General features: G+C 46.6%; 1 pseudogene; it reads right to left on the bottom strand.

Annotated features, from left to right (window-relative positions):
- Positions 1 to 17: 17 nt before the first annotated feature.
- On the bottom strand, positions 18 to 21,736 carry LOC144580758 (ras-related protein R-Ras2-like; annotated as a pseudogene).
- Positions 21,737 to 23,081: the final 1,345 nt, after the last annotated feature.

Here is a 23,081-nt window from a genome sequence, read left to right as displayed (position 1 = left end):
AGGCCAGGTGTGGTGACTCATGCCTGTAATCCCAGCACTTTGGGAGGCCAAGGTGGACAGATCACGAGGTCAGGAGTTCGAGACCAGCCTTGCCAATATGGTGATACCCTACCTCTACTAAAAATGCAAACAAAGTAGCCAGGCATGATGGCATGCACCTGTAATCCCAGCTACTTGAGAGGCTGAGGCAGAAGAATCGCTTGAACCCCCAGGAGACAGAGGTTGCGGTGAGTTGAGATTGCACCACTGCACTCCAGCCTGGGCAACAGAGAGAGACTTTGTCTCAAAAAAAAAAAAAAAAAAAAGGAACAGTAGGCCGGGTGCAGTGGCTCGCACCTATAATTCCAGCACTTTGGGAGGCCAAGGCGGGTGGATCATCTGAGGTCAGGAGTTCAAGACCAGCCAACCAACAAGGAGAAACCCCATCTCTACTAAAAATACAAAAAAATTAGCCAGTTATGGTGGTGCATGCCTGTAACCCCAGCTACTCAGGAGGCCGAGGCAGGAGAATCGCTTGAACCCAGAAGGCAGAGGTTGCGGTGAGCTGAGATCATGCCATTGCACTCCAGCCTGGGCGACAGAGTGAAACACTGCCTCAAAAAAAAAAAGAAAGTGAGCAGTGAGAATTTAATACTTATCTTTACATAGATACAAGGTATGGTGTGAAAGCATATCTGCTTACAAACTTGAAAAATACTTGTTAACTAGTTTGATAAGAAAATAATGTATAAAAGGATCTATCAAAAACATTAATCATCCCTGACCCTGGAAAGATCAATTCTGTATTTTATATTATATCAAACAAAATCAGTTTTGGTTTTTCAAATCCCTTATCCAGAAATACCTGAAAAGGAAGACAGAGAGAAATTGTGCATTTTTTACCATTAGCGTGGCTGTAAAAAATAGTCAAATCAAAAAATCAAGTACACTGAAATGTGTCAGTCCTGAATGAGTCCAAATATTTGACCGCCTAGAATATCATCATCTTCAAGAGCAGGAGTAATAACACAGGCATTTATGAACAGTTTTTAAATCCATAAATACAATGTGCATTTTGGTATTTTGGCCCCCAGAAAATGAAAGCTGTAGCATCAGTAAAGGTCCGAGATGTTTCCCTTTCATCGATTCAGTTCAGTGTATTTAAAGGTAACCAAGGCTGACACTGAAATGTTTAAAGACAGGCAAAAATTCACCTCAAAAAAAAACCCCTATGTTTCTGTTTACAGTAACAGTGGGCAGTATGATTCCAGACGTTCAAAATTATTTCACGACCTGTGGCTTCAGCTTGACGAACAGCTTAGATTCCAAAACTAATTCATCGCTATTAAAATGCAAGCACTTAAAAAAAAGAATGTGTCCGTGTTTTATTTTATTTATTCATTTATTTTAAAGGAATCAGATCATCTTTGAAGCAGCGTTGGGGAGGCCGGGCGTGGTGGCTCATGCCTGTAATCCAAGCACTTTGGAGGCCAAGGTGGGCGGATCACCTGAGGTTAGGAGTTCAAGACCAGCCTGACCAACATGGTGAAACCTCGTCTTTAAAAAAAAAAAGAAAGAAAGAAAAATGAAGCAGTGTTGCTGTTTCCTTTACATTTGTCTGGAAATGGCCATTGTGTAGCTGCACGGAAAGGGCCAGCCAGCTTCCGAGTCTAAAGCTAACGTGGTGATCTAAGGCTAGAAAGATACTAACAAGATGGAAACTGAGGCAAGGAAGAGAAGATGAGGGCTTTTCCTGGCAGTTGGTAGCTAAAACTGAAGGGATTCTAGAAAAAGACACAATGGCAGTCTTTCTTGGCTTTTATTTTTTGGGACAGAGTTTCTCTCTTGTCGCCCACGCTGGAGTGCAGTGGTGCCATCTCGGCTCACTACAGCCTCCGCCCAAGTGATTCTCCTGCGTCAGCCTCCTGAGTAGCTGGGATTACGGCCCCCGCCACCACGCCCGGCTAATTTTTGTATTTTTGGTAGAGATGAGCTTTCCCCATGTTGGCCAGGCTGGTCTCAAACTCCTGACCTCAGGTGATCCACCCACCTCTGCTCCCCTAAATGCTGGGATTACAGGCATAAGCCACCACACCCCACCTTTCTTTTTTCTTTCTGTGTTGGTTCTGGTGAAGGACACTCCTGCTCTTGAAATTTCCTGATAACCCAGACAAATTCATGAGAAGCTTGATCTACATTCATCCTCATCTTTGCTGCTGCCTCCATGGATGTTACCTCAAGTTGCCGTGCTAACTGCTGTCCTTCTTCCTGTGTTCCTGTCTCTGATGATCCGCATCAGCTTTATGACCAATTAAAATTACTGGAAACTCATCATGATCCTTTATTCTGAGAATCTGTCTTAGAAAAGTATAGATGTCTTCAAAGCTGCCTCCAGGCCAGGCGTGATGACTCACACTTGTAATTCCAGCACTCTGGGAGGCCGAGATGGGCGGATCACTTGAGGTCAGGAGTTCGAAACCAGACTGGCCAACATGGTAAAACCCCATCTCGACTAAAAATACAAAAAATCCGTTACAAAATAGGACTCTGGGTGAACCGGATGGTGAATGCCGACTTGCCTACACCGCCCCCGCTGACCTCCTAGTGGGAGCTGTCCCAGCAGCCGGTCATGGTTATTCGGACACCACAGAGCCCAGCCTGGCCACAGCGAGCCTCAGCTGCTGCCAGCCCTACGCTGCACTTCTTGTTGATCTGCATGTTGTGTGAGCAGAAAATCAACTTAAAAAGAAAAAATGAAAGTAAGTTTATTAAGAAAGTACAGGAATAGGCCAGGCAGGGTGGCTTACACCTGTAATCCTAGCAGTTTGGGAGGCCAAGGCAGGTAGACCACTTGAGGTCAGGAGTTCAAGACCAGCCTGGCCAACATGGTGAAACCCTGTCTCTACTAAAAGTACAAAAATTAGCCAGGTGTGGTGGTGCACATCTGTAATCCCAGCTACTCAGGAGGCTGAGGCAGGAGGATCACTTGAACCCAGGAAGCAGAGGTTGCAGTGAGCCAAGACCATGCCACTACACTCCAGCCTGGGCAACTGAGTGAGACTGTCTCAAAATACAACACAAAATAAAGTCTGTGAGGATGGGCCTGGTTGTTGGGTTCACAGGGTCCAATCTAGCATAGAGGCAAGTCCGGAGCTGGAGTGTGTGTTTGCCAGCCTGGAGCCTGGAGTCATGGGGTCCTGCCTGAGAATGAGGCAGTGCTGGAGCCTGAGGCTGTGGGAGCCAGACTGGTAATGAGATGGGCCTGGAGCCTGGGTCTGTTGGGGACAGCCTGATATCAGCGTTGACTACGTGGGAACTGGTGCTCAGGTCTGCAGTACCGTTGAGTACTGACTTTCCTCACTCTTCCCATGCAGTAGGTATCTCTCTCTATTGCTACCTTGGGTTAGGGGAGGGGACGATGCAGATAAAGTGAAAGCTTCCTCCCTCTTCAGTACATCTTTTCTTACTTCTGTTTTTGAGACGGAGTTTCACTCTTCTGGCCCAGCTTGTTGCCCAGGCTGGAGTGCAACGGCACCATCTCAGCTCACCGCAACCTCCACCTCCCAGGTTTAAGCGATTCTCCTGCCTCAGCCTCGAATCCCAGTAGCTGGGATGACAGGCACGCACCACACCTGGATAGTTTTTGTATTTTTAGTAGAGATGGGGCTTTTCTCCATGTTGGTCAGGATGGTCTCGAACTCCTGACCTCAGGTGATCCACCCGCCTTGGCCTCCCAGTTGCTGGGATTACAGACGTGAGCCACCGCGCCTCGCCCTCTTTTCTTATTTCTGTGCTACATTCCACTGCTGTAGCTTCTCAGCTGGATTCCTGGCTCTTTTGTGAAGGTATTTTTCTGCACAGAAGCTTGCTGAAATTGAACACTGGAATTGAACAACCTAACCTGCTAACACTCTCGGAGTCTCGGTCAGTCTTGCAAATTTCCACTGTTGAATAAGGGAATCCCCTGTGGTTTTAATGCTTTTATGAGTAATATAGCTAAACATTCATTCAAGTTTCTTGTCCACTTGTATATTATTTTATGTGAAGTGTTGGTTCACATCTTTTATAACTTTTAAAAATAGATTGTCTTTATCTTTTTACTTACAGTAATCATTTTGTTTGTTTGTTTGTTTGTTTGTTTTTTGAGACAGTTTTTACTCTGTCACCGAGGCTGGAGTGCAGTGGTGCGATCTCTGCAGAGTGACTCACTGCAGCCTCTGTCTCCCAGGTTCAAGTGATTCTCCGGCCTCAGCCGCCTATGTAGCTGATTTACAGGTGCATGCCAGCACGCCTGGCTAAGTTTTTGTATTTTTAGTAGAGACGGGGTTTCACCATGTTGGTCAGGCTGATCTCAAACTCCTGACCTCATGTTCTGCCCACCTCGGCCTCCCAAAGAGCTGGGATTACAGACATTAGCCACCATGCCCGGCCCACATCTTGTATATCTTTTAAAAGTAGGTTGTCTTTTTCTTCTTGACTTACAGTAATTTTCTTGGTTTTGTTTTGTTTTTTGTTTTTGAGACAGAGTTTTATTCTGTAACCCAGGCTGGAGTGCTGTGGTGCTATCTCAGCTGACTGTAATCTCTGCCTCTCAGGTTCAACCAATTCTCCTGCCTCTGCCTCTTGAGTAGCTGGGGTTACAGGTGCCCACCACCATGCCCAGCTAGTGTTTTGTATTTTTAGTAGAGATGGGGTTTCACAATGTTGGCCAGGCTGGTCTCAAACATCTGGCCTCAGGTGATTCAGTCGCTGTAGCCTCCCAAGGTGCTGGGATTACAGGCATGAGCTACTGCACCTGACCTACGTCTTGTACATCTTTTAAAAGTAGGTTGCCTTTTTCTTCTTGACTTACAGCAATTTTTTTGTTTTTGAGACAGAGTTTTATTCTGTTGCCCAGGCTGAAGTGCAGTGGTGAGATCTCAGCTGACTGCCACCTCTTTCTCCTGGGTTCAAGCAATTCTCCTGCCTCAGTCTCCTGAGTAGCTGGGATTACAGGTGTCCTTCACCATGCCTGGCTAATCTTTTGTATTTTTAGTAGAGACCGAGTTTCACCATGTTGGCCAGGCTGCTCTCAAACACCTGGCCTCAGGTGATCCACCCACTGTGGCCTCCCAACATGCTGGGATGATAAGAATGAGCCACCGTGCCCAGCCCAGAAATCCTTTATGTAATCCAGAAATGAGTCACTTGTGAATAATATTTTTTCAAATATCTTCTCCCACTCTGCAGATTGCCTTTGTAGATTGTTCTCTGAATTAGTGTCTTCTGAAACACAGATTTTAATTTTAATGTGGTTTAATCTGATAGTATTTTCTTTTACAGTTGGTATATTTTGTGTCCCATTATATCTTTTATTTATTTTTCCTTTTTCCTTTTTCTTTTTTTACCACAATCAGGAGAATCCTTTTTTCTTTTTTAAGTTGGAGTCACCTGGGCTGGAGTACAATGGAGCAATTCTTTTTATTTTGAGACGGAGTTTTGCTCTGGTCGCCCAGGCTGGAGTGCAATGGTGCAATCTTGGCTCACTGCACCCTCTGCCTCCCAGGTTCAAGCATTTCTCCTGCCTCAGCCTGCCAAGTAGTTGGGACTACAGGTACACACCACCACACTCAGCTACATTTTTGTATTTTTAGTAGAGGCGGGGTTTCGCCATGTTGCCCGGGCTGGTCTCAAACTCCTGACCTCAGGTGATCCACCTGCCTTTGCCTCCCACAGTGCTGGGATTTCAGGCGTGAGCCGCCATGCCCAGCCAGAGCAATTATTTTGAAAACCCCACTGGATTGTAGTTCCTCCTTCAGCCAATACCACACTGCTCTTGAACTTACCATAGCCTTTTAATAAGACTCAATATATAGTAGAGTCTCTCCATTTTGTTCTTTTTACATATCATCTTGTCTTTCTTAGTTCTTTGCATTTCCCTGTGTTTTTACAATCAATTTCTCTCTCTCTCTCTCTCTCTCACACACACACACACACACACACACACACGTATACTTCCCGCTGAGGTTTTGACTGGGATTGCATTGAATCTACAGATCAATAGATATTGACATAGAATTGGTGTCTTCATGGCCAGGCTCAGTGGCTCATGCCTGTAATCCCAGCACTTTGGGAGACCGAGGCAGGTGGATCACAAGGTCAAGAGATCGAGACCATCCTGACCAACAGGGTGAAACCCCATCTCTATTAATAATACAAAACTTAGCTTGGTGTGGGGCAGACACCTGTAGTCCCAGCTACTCAGGAGGCTGAGGCAGGAGAATCAGTTGAACCCAAGAGGCGGAGTTTGCAGTGAGCCGAGATTGTGCCACTGCACTCCAGCCTGGTGACACAGCGAGACTCCGTCTCAAATAAAAAAAAAAGAATTGATGTCTTCATGATATTAAATCTTCCAACCTCTTGACCATGGTAATACTTCTATTTATTTAAGTTTCCTTTAATTTTCTCAGTAACGTGGTATCGTTTTGGTGTAGAATTTGTAGAGTGCTTCCGTTAGATGTAGCCACAGGTATTTGATACGTTTTTGTTGCTGTTGTGAATGACATAGTCTTCCATGTCTTTTCTAGTTGCTATTGGTATAAAAATATGAGCTATTTTTGTACCTCATCTTTGCATCCAGTGATGTCACTAAATGAATATACTAAAACTATGTGCAGGCCAGGTGTGGTGGCTCATTCCTGTAATCCCAGCACTTTGGGAGGCCGAGGTGGGTAGATCACCTGAGGTCGCAAGTTCAAGACCAGCCTGGCCAACATGATGAACCCTCATCTCTACTAAGAATACAAAAATTAGCTGGGTATGGTGGCATGTGCCTGTAATCCCAGCTACTCAGGAGGCTGACACAAAAGAATCACTTGAACCTGGGAAGAGGAGGTTGTGGTGAGCTGAGATCACACCACTGCACTACTGCCTGGGCAACAGAGTAAAACTCTGTGAAAAAAAAAAAAAAACTGTGTGTAGACAGGGAGCAGTGGCCCATGCCTATAATCTGAGCACTTTGGGAGGCTGAGGTAGGTGAATCCCCTGAGGCCAGAAGTTTGAGACCTCTGGTCAACATGGTGAAATCCTGTCTACACTAAAAATACAAAAATATTAGCTGGGTATGGTGGCACATGCCTGTTGTCCCAGCTACTTGGGAGGCTGAGGGAGGAGAATCGCTTGAACCCGGGAGGCGGAGGTTGCAGTGAGCCGGACCATGCCACTGCACTCCAGCCTCGGTGACAGACTGATTCCATCTTGAAAATAAAAATAACATCATGTATAGATTCTTTAGGATTTTCTAGTGCACAGTCATGTTATCTGTAAATAATGACTCATTTCTTCCTTTGCAACCTTGCCTCATTGTACTGACTAAAATCTCAAGTGCAATGTTAGTTAACTCACTTACCAATCTGAAGAAAAGCGCAGCTCACTGCCAGAGTTCAGTTAACTTTACATAGGCACACTCTGTGAGGCTGAAGCAAACCTGACTGAGTTTCAACGTGAAAATAAAATATCAAAACTGTTCTTGGAGTTATTTTAAGTAGAACTTGTCTAATTTTCATGTAACCAAAATGCATATGATGTTACATTACGATTAGAGACAAGGGTATTCTCCTGACAAATGCGAAATGGGTTAAAAGTACTAATAACAATCCCAGCCAGGTGCAGTGGCTCACGCCTGTAATCCCAGCACTTTGGGAGGCCAAGGCAGGTGGATCACCTGAGGTCAGGAGTTCGAGACCAGCCTCGCCAACAGGGTGAAACCCCATCTCTATTAAAAATACAAAAATTAGCCAGGTGTGGTGATGCACACCTGTAATCCCAGCTACTCGGGAGGCTGAGGCAGAAGAATCACTTGAACCCAGGAGACAGAGGTCGTAGCGATCCAAGATCATGCCACTGCACCACTGCCAGGGTGACAGAACAAGACCCTGTCTTAAAATAAATAAATAAATAATAAAGTGTGGATGAAACAAAAATGACATATGACTAGAAGCTGTTAAAGCTGGGTGACAGGTCTATTACACTGTCTTTATATTCTGTATATGCTTTTTTCTTTTTTGAGATAGAGTCTCAATCTTGTCACCCGGGCTGGAGGGCAATGGCACGATTTCGGCTCATTGCAACTTCCACCTCCTGGGGTCAAGCAATTCTCAAGCCTCAGCCTTCCTAATAGCTGGGATTACAGGCGCATGCAACCAGGCCCGGCTAATTTTTGTATTTTTAGCAGAGGGGGGGTTTTGCCACGTTGGCCAGGCTGGTCTCAAACTCCTGACCTCAGGTGACTGGCCCACCTCAGCCTTCCAAAGTTCTGGGATTACAGGCATAAACCACCACACCCGACCTGTATTTTGCATATGTTTTTAATGTTTTATAATAAAACACTTGTAGAAAATGAAAAAAAAATAGCCAGGTGTGTTGGTGCACACCTGTAATACCAGTTAGTCAGGAGGCTGAGGCAGGAGAATTACTTGAACCTGGGAGGCAAAGGTTGCAGTGAGCCAAGATTGCGCCACTGCACTCCAGCCTGGGCAACAGAACAAGACTTTATCGTGTAAAGTCTGGCCAGGAGTGGTGGCTTACGCCTGGAATCCCACCAGTTTGGAAGGCCAAGGAGGGAGTATCACTTGAGGCCAAGAGTTCAAGACCAGCCTAGGCAACATAGCAAGAGCCCACCTCTCCAAAAACTTTTAAAATTAGCTGAGCGTGGCAGTGCACACCTATAGTTCCACCTACTCAGGAAGCTGAGGCAGGAGGATCACTCGAGGCCAGGAACTGGAGGCTGCAGGGAGCTGTAATTGCAACACTGCACTCCAGCCTGTGCGACGGAGTAAGACCTTGTCTCCAAATAAACAAATAAGTTAATAATAATAAGAGGCCGGGCACAGTAGCTCACACCTATAATCCCAGCACTTTGGGAGGCCAAGACCAGCAAATCATTTGAGGTCAGGAGTTTGAGACCAACCTGGCCAACATGGTGAAACCCCATCCCTACTAAAAATACAAAAAATGGCCAGGCACAGTGGCTCATGCCTATAATGCCAACACTTTGGGAGGCCGAGGCAGGCGGATCACAAGGTCAAGAGATCGAGACCATCCTGGCCAATATGGTGAAACCCCATCTCTACTAAAAATACAAAAATTAGCTTGGCACAGTGGCGCATGCCTGTAGTCCCAGCTAGCTACTCAGGAGACTGAGGCAGGAGAATCACTTGAGGCTGGGAGGCGGAGGTTGCAGTGAGCTGAGGTCATACCACTGCATTCCAGCCTGGTGACAGAATGACACTCCATCCCCCCACACAAAAAAATACAAAAAATTAGCTGGGCATAGTGGCGGGTGCCTATAGTCCCACCTACTTGGGAGGCTGAGGCATGAGAATCACTTGACCCTGGGAGGCAGAGGTTGCAGTGAGTCCAGGCCACTGCACTCCATCCTGGGCAACAGAGTGAGGCCGGGCACAGTGACTCAAGCCTGTAATCCCAGCACTTTGGGAGGCTAAGGCGGGCAGATCACCTGAGGCCAGCAGTTTGAGACCATCCTGGCCAACATGGTGAAACCCCGCCTCTACTAAAAATACAAAAATTAGCCAGGCATGGTGGTGGACACCTGTAATCCCAGCTACTCGGGAGGCTGAGGCAGGAGAATTGCTTGAACCTGGGAGGTGGAGGTTGCAGTGAGCCAAGATCGCACCGCTGCCCTTCAGCCTGGGTGAGAGCGAGACTCCATCTCAAAAAATAATAATAATAACAAGAGTAGTAGTGATACAGGAGGTAGAAAGAAATTATTTAGGTGGAAAGTGAGGGCAACAGAGTCCTCGGCAGAACTTCCCTTTTAACAGAAAGCAGCCCCCAAATCATTTCTCTTCTAGCCAAGAGCAGCTTGAAAAATCGAGCTGCAAACTTAGGCAAGCTAGAAGCTTTCCAGGGAGAATGCCGGCAGGTGCACCAACAGGAAAGGGCTACCTGGGGCCAGGCAGGTCCAACAGGGAGGCTTCACCTTCTTTGTTTTGCTACCACATGTACAGTAACAGAGAAATGGGCAACATGGTGCAGCTCAGGCAGAGAATCCTCCTGGATCAGAAAAGATTAGTGTGTGAGGCTATCAGAATTTCATGCCCTGTGCCCTGTTTTATAAAAATCTGGATTATAAATAATACCTTGAGGTAACATATATACGTTAATAATTGTTAAGTGGAGTCATTCATTATTTTTCTTTGAGGTAAAGTTTCAATCTTGTCGCCCAGGCTGGCGTGCAGTGGTGATGTAATCAGTCTTTCAAACCCTGTGTAAATCAAACATGGCTTCCTCACCAGCTCATCTACAAAACCCCCTTCATTCCACCGCTAATCCGGCAACCCATTTTTCCGACACCCCTCTCTGCAGCAGAGAGCTCTTCTCTTTCTTTTGCCTGTGAAACTTCCACCGTCGACCTCACTCCTTCTGTGTCCGCGTCCTTGTTCTTCTTGGCCGTGAGACCATGAACCTCAGGTATTATGCAGACAAGGAGGCCGTTTCATTAAGTGCAATGATAATAATAGTTCTCACCAGTTCCTTGCTACACACTGGCTCTTTGCTCAACAGTTTATAAATATTAACTCCTCCCATCCTCATAGCAAGCCTGTGAGATAGTTTTGTTACTTCCAAGGAACTGAAACGCAGAAAGGTCAAATCGCTTGCTGAAGGTCACACAGCTGGTAAGTGTTGGAGCCAGAAAAATCTGGGCTGCGAGACCACAATTAGGGTGGATAAAATGCAGCAGATTGTGCAAGTGTAGGGTTAGATCTGATCTTCATTTAAAACATTTTTGCAATTTGTTCATCATGAATTTTCTTTTTGACCTAAACTTTTTAGACGTTTTTAAAATGTTGCCTGAGAATATTACTTATCTTGACAGTGACAGCTTGAGATGTCCCACTGAAATCTACACCTGAGGCACAAAATTCTATTACCGATATTAAAAGAACCCTTGAGTTTCAGCTGGGTACTTCGCTAATAGAATGAAAACTACATTTCCCAGGCTCCCTTGCCTGAGTCACATGACAAAGTCCTGGCCAATGGGTTGTGAGCAGATTTGATTAGGGCAAGCACTTCCTTTAAAAAGAAGGTCAGTACCTTCCCTTCACTTTTTGACCTTCCTGTTTCCTGGACCTCAGCTGTGGTGGTGTGTGATCTTGCACTCTGCAGACGAGGACATCACTCTTGATGTGTCAGAGGCACGTGAGCAAAAGAATTTTGGCTCCTGAAGATTTTGCAGAACAGAAGTGACATGTCAGCTCAGACTTTCAAGTGGATGAAAATTGTTTCTTGTTGCTTCCTTTTGCACAGAATTCTCCTAGTCCTACTGGCTCATGGGATAAAGGAAGGAAAAGGAATTATAACTCAATGAAGACAGAGAATAAAAAAGAAAGGAAAAGGAATGAGCTGGGTGTGGTGGCTTACACCTGTAATCCCAGCACTGTAGGAGGCCAAGGCCGGTGCATCACTTGAGGTCAGGAGCTCAAGACCAGCCTGGCCAACACGGTGAAACCTCATCTCTACTAAAAATACAAAAATTAGCTGGGCATGGTAGTGGACACCTGTAATCCCAGCTCCTTGGGAGGCTGAGGCAGGAGCATGGCTTGAACCTGGGAGACAGAGGTTGTGGTGAGCCAAGATTGCACCATTGCACTCCAGCCTGGGCAACAAGAGCAAAACCCTGTCTCAAAAAAAAAAAAAAAGGAACAGGAATGGAAGAGTAGGAAGTAAGTGCTGAGACAAAAAGGGTCTTGATACCCTCCCTCCCAGCAGTAAGAGATATGCTGTGTAGTTAAAGGGGAAGCTATAAGCTGAAGGGTCCCTGTCCTTTACCTGTTAGAATTCTGCCAAGGGTCACACTGAAGTGGCTACGCTGTCTGGGGTATATACCCTGGGGTTCGTTGACATGTTCGGAGAAAGAATTCAGGACGCAGACACATGTAGGTGGGTTAAGAGTGGGAAGGTTAATAGAAGAAAGGAGAGGGGGCTGGGTACAGTGGCTCACACCTGTAATCCCAGCACTTTGGGAGGCTGAAGCGGGTGGATCACCCATGGTCAGGAGTTCTAGACCAGCCTGGCCAACATGGCAAAACCCTGTCTCTACTAAAAATCCAAGAAATTAGCTGGGCACGGTGGTGCACACCATAATCCTACTTGGGAGACTGAGGCAGGAGAATCGCTTGAACCCAGGAGGTGGAAGTTGTAGTGAGCTGAGATCACACCACTGCACTCCAGTCTGAGACTTCATCTCAAAAATGAAAGAAGAATGAAAGGAAGAAAGAAACAAACAAACAAACAGGAGAGCAGCTCCTTGAGAGAGAGAGAGAGTTCTGAAAAAATGGGGAGCCAGCCAATCACAGCAGATTTTATAGGCAGGCTAGGGAAGGCAGTGTCTAATTTATATAGAGCTCACAGATTGGTTTGATCAGATATGACATTTACATAGTGTACAGGGAAGGCTGGTTGCCCCACCCTAATGGCTCGCTCCCTCTCTCTCTCTCTCTCTCTCTCTCTCTCTGTGTGTGTGTGCACATGTGCACATGTGCGTGTGTTTTTGTTTTTTGAGATGGAGTCTCGCTACGTTGCCCAGGCTGGCGTGCAATGGCACAGTCTCAGCTCACTGCAACCTCCGCCTCCCAGGTTCAAGCGATTCTCCTGCCTCAGCCTCCTAAGTAGCTGGGATTACAGGCGCCCACCACCATGCCCTAGTATTGTTTGTATTTTTAGTAGAGATGGGGTTTCATCATGTTGGTTTCATCACCAGCCAGGCTGGTCTCGAACTCCTGACTTCAGGTGATTCACCCACTTTGGCCTCCCAAAATGCTGGAATTACAAGCGTGAGCCACCACGTCCCAAATCTTCTTATGCAAATATGCTGTCCAGTTGGTGGGTCCCATCTTGTCTGCTCTTTTACAGAACATGCAGCTGCCAGAGAAGGGAAGATAGAGCTGCCATCTGGAACATACCTAGTCCTTAGTTCCTGCTGGCATTCATCCTGCAATCTCCCAGCTTTCGTGCTGCTTTTTGTTAGAAAATGATTTAGGGCTAAAAGCCCATCCTCATCACCAAATAAAATATGAAAAAGAAAAAAGGAAGAAAAGCCTTACCAAGGACTCCCATATCCTTGCTATCTGCCTCAGTAATTCCTTCTTAACTCCTATATGAACACCAAGGGTCATAGCCCTGTGGCAACTTGGAATCAGCCACAGCAAAGGGAGAGAGAAGGAATAGCTAAGGTGGACAAAGAGGAAGCCTCAGTCGGCACTTCAAGCTGCCCACAGCTTCCTGGAGTATGGAAGAGAGGCAGAAGTTTCTAAATTTCCCAAGAGGGAATGCAGAAGGCAGCCAAAAGTCAGCCTGGTGGACCTCGGGCTTCCTTAGGAGGAAAGCGATCTTACTTCCTGCCCTCCGGCTGTCCCCTGGGTCTGGCTGTGTTGCCCAGGCTGGTCTCAACTATTTCCACTTACAGGGCTCATGATTCCCCTGACTTAGAGGAAGAGAAATAGAGGGAGAGAGTGGCAACATCAGTGGACGTCTTGTCCTGTAGCCTCAGCTGTAGAGTCTGCAGATAGGGAAACTGGTTTTAGAAAACCTTCTCAAATGTCACACACACACACACAAAATGCACATGACTGAGGCCAGGCGCAGTGGCTCATACCTGTAATCCCAGCACTTTGGGAGGCTGAGGTGGGCGGATCACCTGAGGTCAGGAGTTCAAGACCAGCGTGGTCTTGAGCTGAGACCACACCACTGCACTCCAGCCTGAATGACAGAGTGAGACTTAATCTCAAAAATGAAAGAGAGAGAAGGAAAGAAAAGAAGGAAAGAAAGAAAAGTGAAAATCCCATTTCTACTAAAAATACAAAAATTACCAGGGTGCGGTGGCTCGCACCTGTAATATCAGCACTTTGGGAAGCCAAGGTGGGCGGAACACCTGAGGTCAGGAGTTTGAGACCAGCCTGGCCAAAATGGAGAAACCCCATCTCTACTAAAAATACAAAATTAGCCGGGCACGGTGGTGCAGGCCTGTAATTCCAGCTACTCGGGAGGCTGAGGCAGGAGAATCGCTTGAACCTGGGGGGTGGAGGTTGCAGTGAGCCAAGATGGTGTCATTGCACTCCAACCTGGGCAACAAGAGCAAAACTGCCTCTCAAAAAAAAACCCAAACAAACAAATATTAGCCAGGCGTGGTGGTGCACGTCTGCAATCCAGCTACTTGAGAGGCTGAGGCAGGAGAATCGCTTAAACCCAGGAGGCAGAGTTGCAGTGAGCTGTGAGCATGCCACTGCCCTCCAGCCTGGGTGACAGAGCAAGGCATCTCAAAAAAATAAAAAATAAAAAAATACAAATGACCTCCAGCAGATCTGCGCAGACTGCAATGTGATCAGAGACCAGGTCAAGTCACTAAGCGACTCACGTGGGAAGGTCCAGGTTCTTCAGGTACATGATACAAATCTGCCTCAAATCTAGGCACCTCCTTGCCCACGCTCCTTGCTAGGTGGATTCAGCTGGTAGACCTCCCTCTCTGAGCCCGCTTCTAGGGAAAACGGAAATAGCAGCATGATCCACCTCACAGGGTTCTTGGGAAGGTCAGAAAAGGTGAAACCTGACAAGTGCTTAGCCCAGGACTAAACCCTCAATCACCCGTGGGTCTTCTGGTTGGTTGAGTTCCAGTGTTATTCAAACCACACCACGGAGAGTTTGTGTGCGTACATCTGCATCTGTGATGTGTGTGCGTGTGCTTACGAAAGAAAACCCTAGAAGTCAAACTGCTGGGCAGAAGGAGAAGTGCATTGTGGTACCTTGATAGATTTCAAGGAGCTGTGCTTCCAAAAAGTTAGATCCATTTCAGATCCAAGCCTCTGGGTTTGAGACTCCTTCTCACACAAGCACTTGCAGAGTGGTGACTCGTCATACACTCTTATCTTTCACCAAATCACAGATGGCTCATGCCTGTAATCCCAACACTTTGGGAGGCCAGGGTGGGCAGATCGCTTGAGGTCAGGAGTTCGAGACCAGCCTGGCCAACATGGTGAAACTCCATCTCTACTAAAAGTACAAAAGTTACCCAGGCATGTTGGTGCATGCCTGTAATCCCAACTACTCGGGAGGCTGAGGCAGGAGAATCGCTTGAACCCAGGAGGCAGAGACTGTAATGAACCAAGATTGTTTCACGGTACCTGGGAGGCAGAGGGAGAGAGCATCTTAGAGAAAAGAGAGAGAGAAAGAAAAAGCGTGTTTCACAGAGCTTTCAATTTCCAATTTTCCTGTGATGCATGAGTTCAGTTTCATAAGCAGTTGTATTTATTTTTATAAGTTGGCTGCTCCTGTTTGATTTTGAGGTTTTCTTAAGACCTGGTCTTACCCCCGGCCGGATTGCAGTAGCGCTCAGGGCTCACTGCAGTCTTCACTTTCCAGGCTGAAGCAGTCCTCCCACCTCAGCCTCCTGAGTAGCTGGAAATACAGGGTGACCACCATGCCAAGCTAATTTTTTTTTTTTTTTTTGAGACAGAGTTGCGCTCTTGTTACCCAGGCTGGAATGCAATGGTGCGATCTCGGCTCACCGCAACCTCCGCCTCCTGGGTTCAGGCAATTCTCCTGCCTCAACCTCCTGAGTAGATGGGATTACAGGCACGCACCACCACGCCCAGCTAATTTTTTGTATTTTAATAGAGACGGGGTTTCACCATATTGACCAGGATGGTCTCGATCTCTTGACCTCGTGATCCACCTGCCTCGGCCTCCCAAAGTGCTGGGATTACAGGCTTGAGCCACCACGCCCGGCCGCCAAGCTAATTTTTTTGTAGAGACAGGGTCTTGCTGTATTGCCCAGGCTGGTCTCAAATTCCTGGGCTCAAGCAACCTGCTTGCCTCAGCCTCCCAAAGTGCTGGGATTACAGGCGTGAGCCACTGTGCTCTTTTTCCCCAACTTTCATTCTTCCATTTGTTTGTTGTTTGTTTGTTTGTTTGTTTGTTTGTTTGTTTTGAGACAGGATCTCACTCTGTTGCCCAAGCTGGAGTGCAGTGGTGCAATCTTGGCCCACTGCAACCTCCAGCGATCCACTCACTTTGGCCTCCCAAAGGGCTGGGATTACATGTGTGAGCCACCACGTCCTGTCTTTTTTCCCCATCTTTTTAGAAGGTATTAGCTATTTCTTAGTGATGTGAATTCTAAGCTATTTATATCTTCTTTTTTTGTTTTTGAGACAGAGTTTTGTTCTTGTTGTCCAGGCTGGAGTGCAATGGCGCGATCTCGGCTCACTGAAACCTCTGCCTCCCAGGTTCAAGTGGTTTTCCTGCCTCAGCCTCCTGAGGAGCTGGGACTACAGGCACGCGCCACCATGTCCAGCTAATTTTGTATTTTTAGTAGAGATGGGATTTCTCCATGTTGGTCAGGCTGGTCTCAAAAAAAAAGTCTGTCTGTCCGTCTATCTATCTATCATCTATCTCTCTCTGTATATATATATTATTTATATATAATATATATATTAAATGTGTATGTGTATATATATATATACACATTATGTTCCTGAGAGCCTCTGGCCATGAATGATCGAGGTCAGTGCATGACCTTGCTTTATGAGTGTTTCTGTTGAAAGACACCGTGCTGAGCATTGTATTGACTCAGGTGAGTATTGTATTGACTCAGGTGATCTGCCTGCCTCAATCTCCCAAAGTGCTGGGATTACAGGCGTGAGCCACCGTGCCCAGCCAGCTATTTATATCTTAAACTGATAAAAAGTCAGCTAAGTAAATATCAAATAAATTGGGGTAGGAGACTGTCTTAGAGGTGCTGTCTACTCATTCCCCCAGACCTGGAGTCCTAGGCCTTCCATGAAGGAAATCCCCTTAGTACTTGGGGAACTCAGGGAAGATGTGCTAATCTTCTGTCTACCTCAAAATTCTGGACCTATTTGACCATCCTTTTTTACCCACCTGGAAAATGTTATAGGCCCCGGCTCTGAAATCTCCCATTTTTATCTCCTGTTTTTTTTAAGAGACTGGGTCTCACCGTGTTGCCCAGGCTAGTCTCAAACTCCTGGGCTCAGCCATGCATGGTGACTCACGCCTGTAATCCTAGCACTTTGGGAGGCTAAGGCACGCAGATCACAAGGTCAGGAGTTTGAGACCAGCCTGCCCAATATGGTGAAACCCCATCTGTACTAAAAATACAAAAATTGGCCAGGCATGAGCCTGTAATCCCAGCTACTCAGGAGGCTGAGGCAGGAGAATCACTTGAACCCGGAAGGCAGGGGTTGCAGTGAGCTGAGATTGCGCCACTGTACTCTAGCCTGGGGGGCAGAGGGAGACTCCGTCTCAAAAAAACAAAACAAAACAAAAAACTCCTAGGCTCAAGTGATCCTCCTCCCTCAGCCTCAAAGTGTTGAGATCGCAGGCGTGAGCCACCAAGCCTGGCCAATCTTTTGCTTTTTCTTGGTAATTTTGCTGTTTCAGACGGCCCCCAAGTAGTGCTGAAGCCCTGTCTAATGTCCCCGAGTGCACGGAGGCTCTAATGAGCCTCACAGAGGAGAAAACCCGTGTGTTAGAGAAGCTACGCCCAGGCACAAGTCCTAGCACTGCCAGCTGTGAGTTCAGTGTGAATGAATCAAAAGCAAATAGAATAGTTAGCAAGGTGTCTTTCAACAGAGACACTCATAAAGCAAGGTGATGCACTGACCTTGATGCTTCATAGCCAGAGGCTTCTCAGGAACCTGATGTGTGTGTGTGTGTGTGTGTGTGTGTGTGTGTGTGTGTGTGTGTGTAATATAGATAGATGAGAGAGAGAGAGAGAGAGGCTCTCAGGGACCTGGTGTGTGTGTGTGTGTGTGTGTGTGTGTGTAATATAGAGACTCTCAGGAACCTGATTGTGTGTGTGTGTGTGTAATATAGATAGAGACTCTCAGGAACCTGATGTGTGTGTGTGTGTGTAATATAGATAGAGACTCTCAGGAACCTGATTGTGTGTGTGTGTGTGTAATATAGATAGAGACTCTCAGGAACCTGATGTGTGTGTGTGTGTGTGTGTGTAATATAGATAGAGACTCTCAGGAACCTGATGTGTGTGTGTGTGTGTGTGTGTGTGTGTGTGTGTAATATAGATAGAGACTCTCAGGAACCTGATGTGTGTGTGTGTGTGTAATATAGATAGAGACTCTCAGGAACCTGATGTGTGTGTGTGTGTGTGTGTGTAATATAGATAGATGAGAGAGAGAGAGAGAGAGGCTCTCAGGGACCTGATGTGTGTGTGTGTGTGTGTGTGTAATATAGAGACTCTCAGGAACCTGATGTGTGTGTGTGTGTGTGTAATATAGATAGAGACTCTCAGGAACCTGGTGTGTGTGTGTGTGTGTGTAATATAGATAGAGACTCTCAGGAACCTGATGTGTGTGTGTGTGTGTGTGTGTGTGTAATATAGATAGAGACTCTCAGGAACCTGATATGTGTGTGTGTGTGTGTGTGTAATATAGATAGATGAGAGAGAGAGAGAGAGAGGCTCTCAGGGACCTGATGTGTGTGTGTGTGTGTGTGTGTAATATAGAGACTCTCAGGAACCTGATGTGTGTGTGTGTGTGTAATATAGATAGAGACTCTCAGGAACCTGGTGTGTGTGTGTGTGTGTGTAATATAGAGACTCTCAGGAACCTGATGTGTGTGTGTGTGTGTGTGTGTGTGTGTAATATAGATAGAGACTCTCAGGAACCTGATATGTGTGTGTGTGTGTGTGTGTGTGTAATATAGATAGATGAGCGAGAGAGAGAGAGGCTCTCAGGAACCTGATATGTGTGTGTGTGTGTGTAATATAGAGACTCTCAGGAACCTGATGTGTGTGTGTGTGTGTGTAATATAGATAGAGACTCTCAGGAACCTGATGTGTGTGTGTGTGTGTGTGTGTAATATAGAGACTCTCAGGAACCTGATGTGTGTGTGTGTGTGTGTAATATAGATAGAGACTCTCAGGAACCTGATGTGTGTGTGTGTGTGTGTGTGTGTGTAATATAGATAGAGACTCTCAGGAACCTGATATGTGTGTGTGTGTGTGTGTGTAATATAGATAGATGAGAGAGAGAGAGAGAGAGGCTCTCAGGGACCTGATGTGTGTGTGTGTGTGTGTGTGTAATATAGAGACTCTCAGGAACCTGGTGTGTGTGTGTGTGTGTGTAATATAGAGACTCTCAGGAACCTGGTGTGTGTGTGTGTGTGTGTGTAATATAGATAGAGACTCTCAGGAACCTGATGTGTGTGTGTGTGTGTGTAATATAGATAGAGACTCTCAGGAACCTGGTGTGTGTGTGTGTGTGTGTAATATAGAGACTCTCAGGAACCTGATGTGTGTGTGTGTGTGTGTGTGTGTAATATAGATAGAGACTCTCAGGAACCTGATGTGTGTGTGTGTGTGTGTAATATAGATAGAGACTCTCAGGAACCTGGTGTGTGTGTGTGTGTGTGTAATATAGAGACTCTCAGGAACCTGATGTGTGTGTGTGTGTGTGTGTGTGTGTGTGTAATATAGATAGAGACTCTCAGGAACCTGATATGTGTGTGTGTGTGTGTGTGTGTGTAATATAGATAGATGAGCGAGAGAGAGAGAGGCTCTCAGGAACCTGATATGTGTGTGTGTGTGTGTAATATAGATGAGAGAGAGAGAGGCTCTCAGGAACCTGATGTGTGTGTGTGTGTAATATAGATAGAGAGAGACTCTCAGGAACCTGATTGTGTGTGTGTGTTTGTGTGTGTGTGTGTAATATATATATAGAGAGAGAGGCTCTCAGGGACCTGATGTGTGTGTGTGTGTGTGTGTGTAATATAGATAGAGAGAGAGAGAGAGAGACTCTCAGGAACCTGATGTGTGTGTGTGTGTGTGTGTGTAATATAGATAGATAGAGGCTCTCAGGGACCTGATGTGTGTGTGTGTGTGTGTAATATAGATAGAGAGAGAGAGAGAGACTCTCAGGAACCTGATGTGTGTGTGTGTGTGTGTGTAATATAGATAGAGAGAGGCTCTCAGGGACCTGATGTGTGTGTGTGTGTGTGTGTGTAATATAGAGAGAGAGGCTCTCAGGAACCTGATGTGTGTGTGTGTGTGTAATATAGATAGGCTCTCAGGAACCTGATGTGTGTGTGTGTGTGTGTGTGTGTGTAATATAGAGAGAGGCTCTCAGGAACCTGATGTGTGTGTGTGTCTGTGTGTGTGTAATATATATATAGAGAGAGGCTCTCAGGAACCTGATTGTGTGTGTGTGTGTGTGTGTGTGTGTGATAGAGAGAGAGAGGCTCTCAGGGACCTGATTGTGTGTGTGTGTGTGTGTGTAATATAGATAGAGAGAGAAAGAGAGACTCTCAGGAACCTGATGTGTGTGTGTGTGTGGTGTGTGTGTGTGTGTGTGTGTGTAATATAGATAGATGAGAGAGAGACTCTCAGGAACCTGATGTGTGTGTGTGTGTGTGTGTGTGTGTGTGTGTGTAATATAGATAGATAGATAGATAGATAGATAGATAGATAGAGAGAGAGACTTTTATTTTTGAGACAAAGTCTCACTCTTTCACCCAGGCTGGAGTGCAATGGTGCAATTTTAGCTCACTGCAACCTCCGCCTCCCAGGTTTAAGCAATTCTTCTACCTCAGCCTCCCGAGTAGCTGAGATTACAGGTGCCTGCCACCATGCCTGGCTAATTATTTTGTATTTTTAGTAGAGACAGGGTTTCACCATGTTAGCTAGGCTTGTTTTGAACCCTTGACCTCATGATTCTCCTGCCTCGGCCTCCCAAAATGCTGGGATTACAGGCGTGAGCCACCACACCCAGACTACATTTCTTTTGTTTTAACTCAGAGTCTCACTTCATCACCCAGGCTGGAGTGCAATGGTGCAATCTCAGCTAACTGCAACCTCCGCCTCCCAGGTTTAAGCAATTCTTCTACCTCAGCCTGCTGAGCAGCTGGGATTACAGGCGCCTGCCACCACACCCAGCTAATTTTTATATTTTTAGTAGACACAGCGTTCCACCATGTTAGCCAGGCTGGTCTCGAACTCTTGACCTCGAGGGAACCGTCCACCTGGGCCTCCCAAGGTGCTGGGATTACAGGTGTGAGCCACCGCACCCAGCCCCTAACCATACAATTTCCCTTCGAAGCAATTGTTAATGTTCAAGGAATGTAACTACCGCAAATAACAGGAGTTGAGTGTAACTTGTTTTAGGGTTTTTTTGTTTTTTTTTTTTTTGAGACAAAGTCTCATTCTTGTCCCCCCAGGCTGGAGTGAAATGGCACCATCTCGGCTCACTACAACCTCCGCCTCCCAGGTGCAAGCCGTTCTCCTGCCTCAGCTTCCCGAGGAGCAGGGATTACAGGCGCCTGCCAGTACGCCTGGCTAATGAATGTAACTTTTTCTTGTGAAATAGTTTAAGACTCAGAAGAAGCTGCAGAAATGGTCCATAAAATCCCCTTGTGCCCCCCACCCACATCAACAATGTGTAACAAAACGTTGGAATGTCACTGTCTACAAGCGAACGTTAGCCACGCCCAGTTGGCAACGGTAGTGAGAGCTGACTCGTACATCCTCTTACCATCGTGCAAGGTCAGGATGGCCTTTATGCTCTAACTAGACCTTCGGATTCGTTTTTTGGGGAGTCCATAACAAAGTGCCACAAACTGGATGGCCTCGCACAACAGAATTGTATTCTCTCACTGTTCTGGACGACACAGCCTGAAATCGAGGTGTCAGCAGGGCCACCAGCCGCGCCAGATGCTCCAGGGGATACTCCATTGCTTCTTCCACTTTCTAGTGGCCAGAAACTGGGAGAGATGTGAGACTTCAGAGCCTGAGCCTGCAGCATGTGCTGGGCAGGTGAAAGATGGGAGCCAAATGGGCCCGGAATTTTGGGGTGTCCAAGAAATCAGCATATCCATATGATTACATAGTACCTGGGATCTCCCAAGTACTAAAGGAATTTCCTTCCAGAAGCCCTAGATCTCCAGGTCTGGGGGAGTGGGGTGGGCAGCACCTCCAAGATGACCTCTTACCCCGATTTACTTGATAGTGTCTTAGCCGGCAGTCCTTAGTGTTTCTTTGTTTCTGTTTTGCTTTGGGTTTTGGTGTTTGGTTTGGTTTTGGTTTTTGAGATGGAGTCTTGCTCTGCCGCCCAGGCTGGAGTGCAGTGGTGCGATCTCAGCTCACTGCAGCCTTTGCCTCCCAGGTTCAAGCGATTCTCCTGCCTCAGCCTCTCAAGTAGCTGGGATTACAGGTATGTGCCACCACACCCAGATAATTTTTGTATTTTTCTTAGAGACGGGTTTTCACCATGTTGGCCAGGCTGGTGTCCAAGTCCTGATCTCAGCTCACTTGAAACTCCGCCTCCCAAGTTCAGGCCTGATTCTCTGCCTCAGCTTCCCAGTAGCTGTGATTACAGGCACCCAACACCACACCTGGCTGATTTTTTGTTTTGTTTTGGTTTTAATTTTTTTTTTTGCCTGGTTGGTGAGTACCAAAAATTTTTGTATTTTTAATAGAGATGGGGTTTCTCCATGTTGGTAGGCTGTTCTCAAGCTCCTGACCTCAAGCGATCCACCCACCTTGGCCTCCCAAGGTGCTAGGATTACAGGCGTGAGCCCCCGCGCCTGGCCAAGCCTTGGTGTTTCTTGACTTGCGGCTGCCTCATTCAGTTTTTGTTTCTGTCCGTTTCTGGCTCCCTTCTCTGTGTGTCTATTTGCTCGCTACCTGAGGGCCCACCCCAATCCAGTATGACCTCATTTAACCATAATTACATTTGCAAAAACCCCCGAATTTCAAAATGAGGTCATATTCTTTGGTTCCAGGTGGTCATGAAATCTGGGAGGACACCATTAAGCCACTACAACCATCAAAAACAGGAAGGGACCTGTGCAGTGGCTCAGGCCTGTAATCCCAGCACCTTAGGAGGCCAAGGCTGGTGGATCAAAAGGTCAAAAGATCGAGATCATCCTGGCTAACACGGTGAAAGCCCATCTCTACTAAAAATACAAAAAATTAGCCCAATGCGGTGGCACACGCCTGTGCTCCCAGCTACTCAGCTTCTTAGGAGGCTGAGGCAGGAGAATCACTTGAACCCAGAAGGCGGAGGTTGCAGTCAGCT

The sequence above is a fragment of the Callithrix jacchus genome, chromosome 22 (genome assembly GCF_049354715.1).
Source record: "Callithrix jacchus isolate 240 chromosome 22, calJac240_pri, whole genome shotgun sequence".
NCBI lineage: Eukaryota > Metazoa > Chordata > Mammalia > Primates > Cebidae > Callithrix > Callithrix jacchus.
The sequence above is the reverse complement of the archived record's forward strand: the minus strand, read 5'-3'. Positions and strand labels throughout refer to the sequence as shown.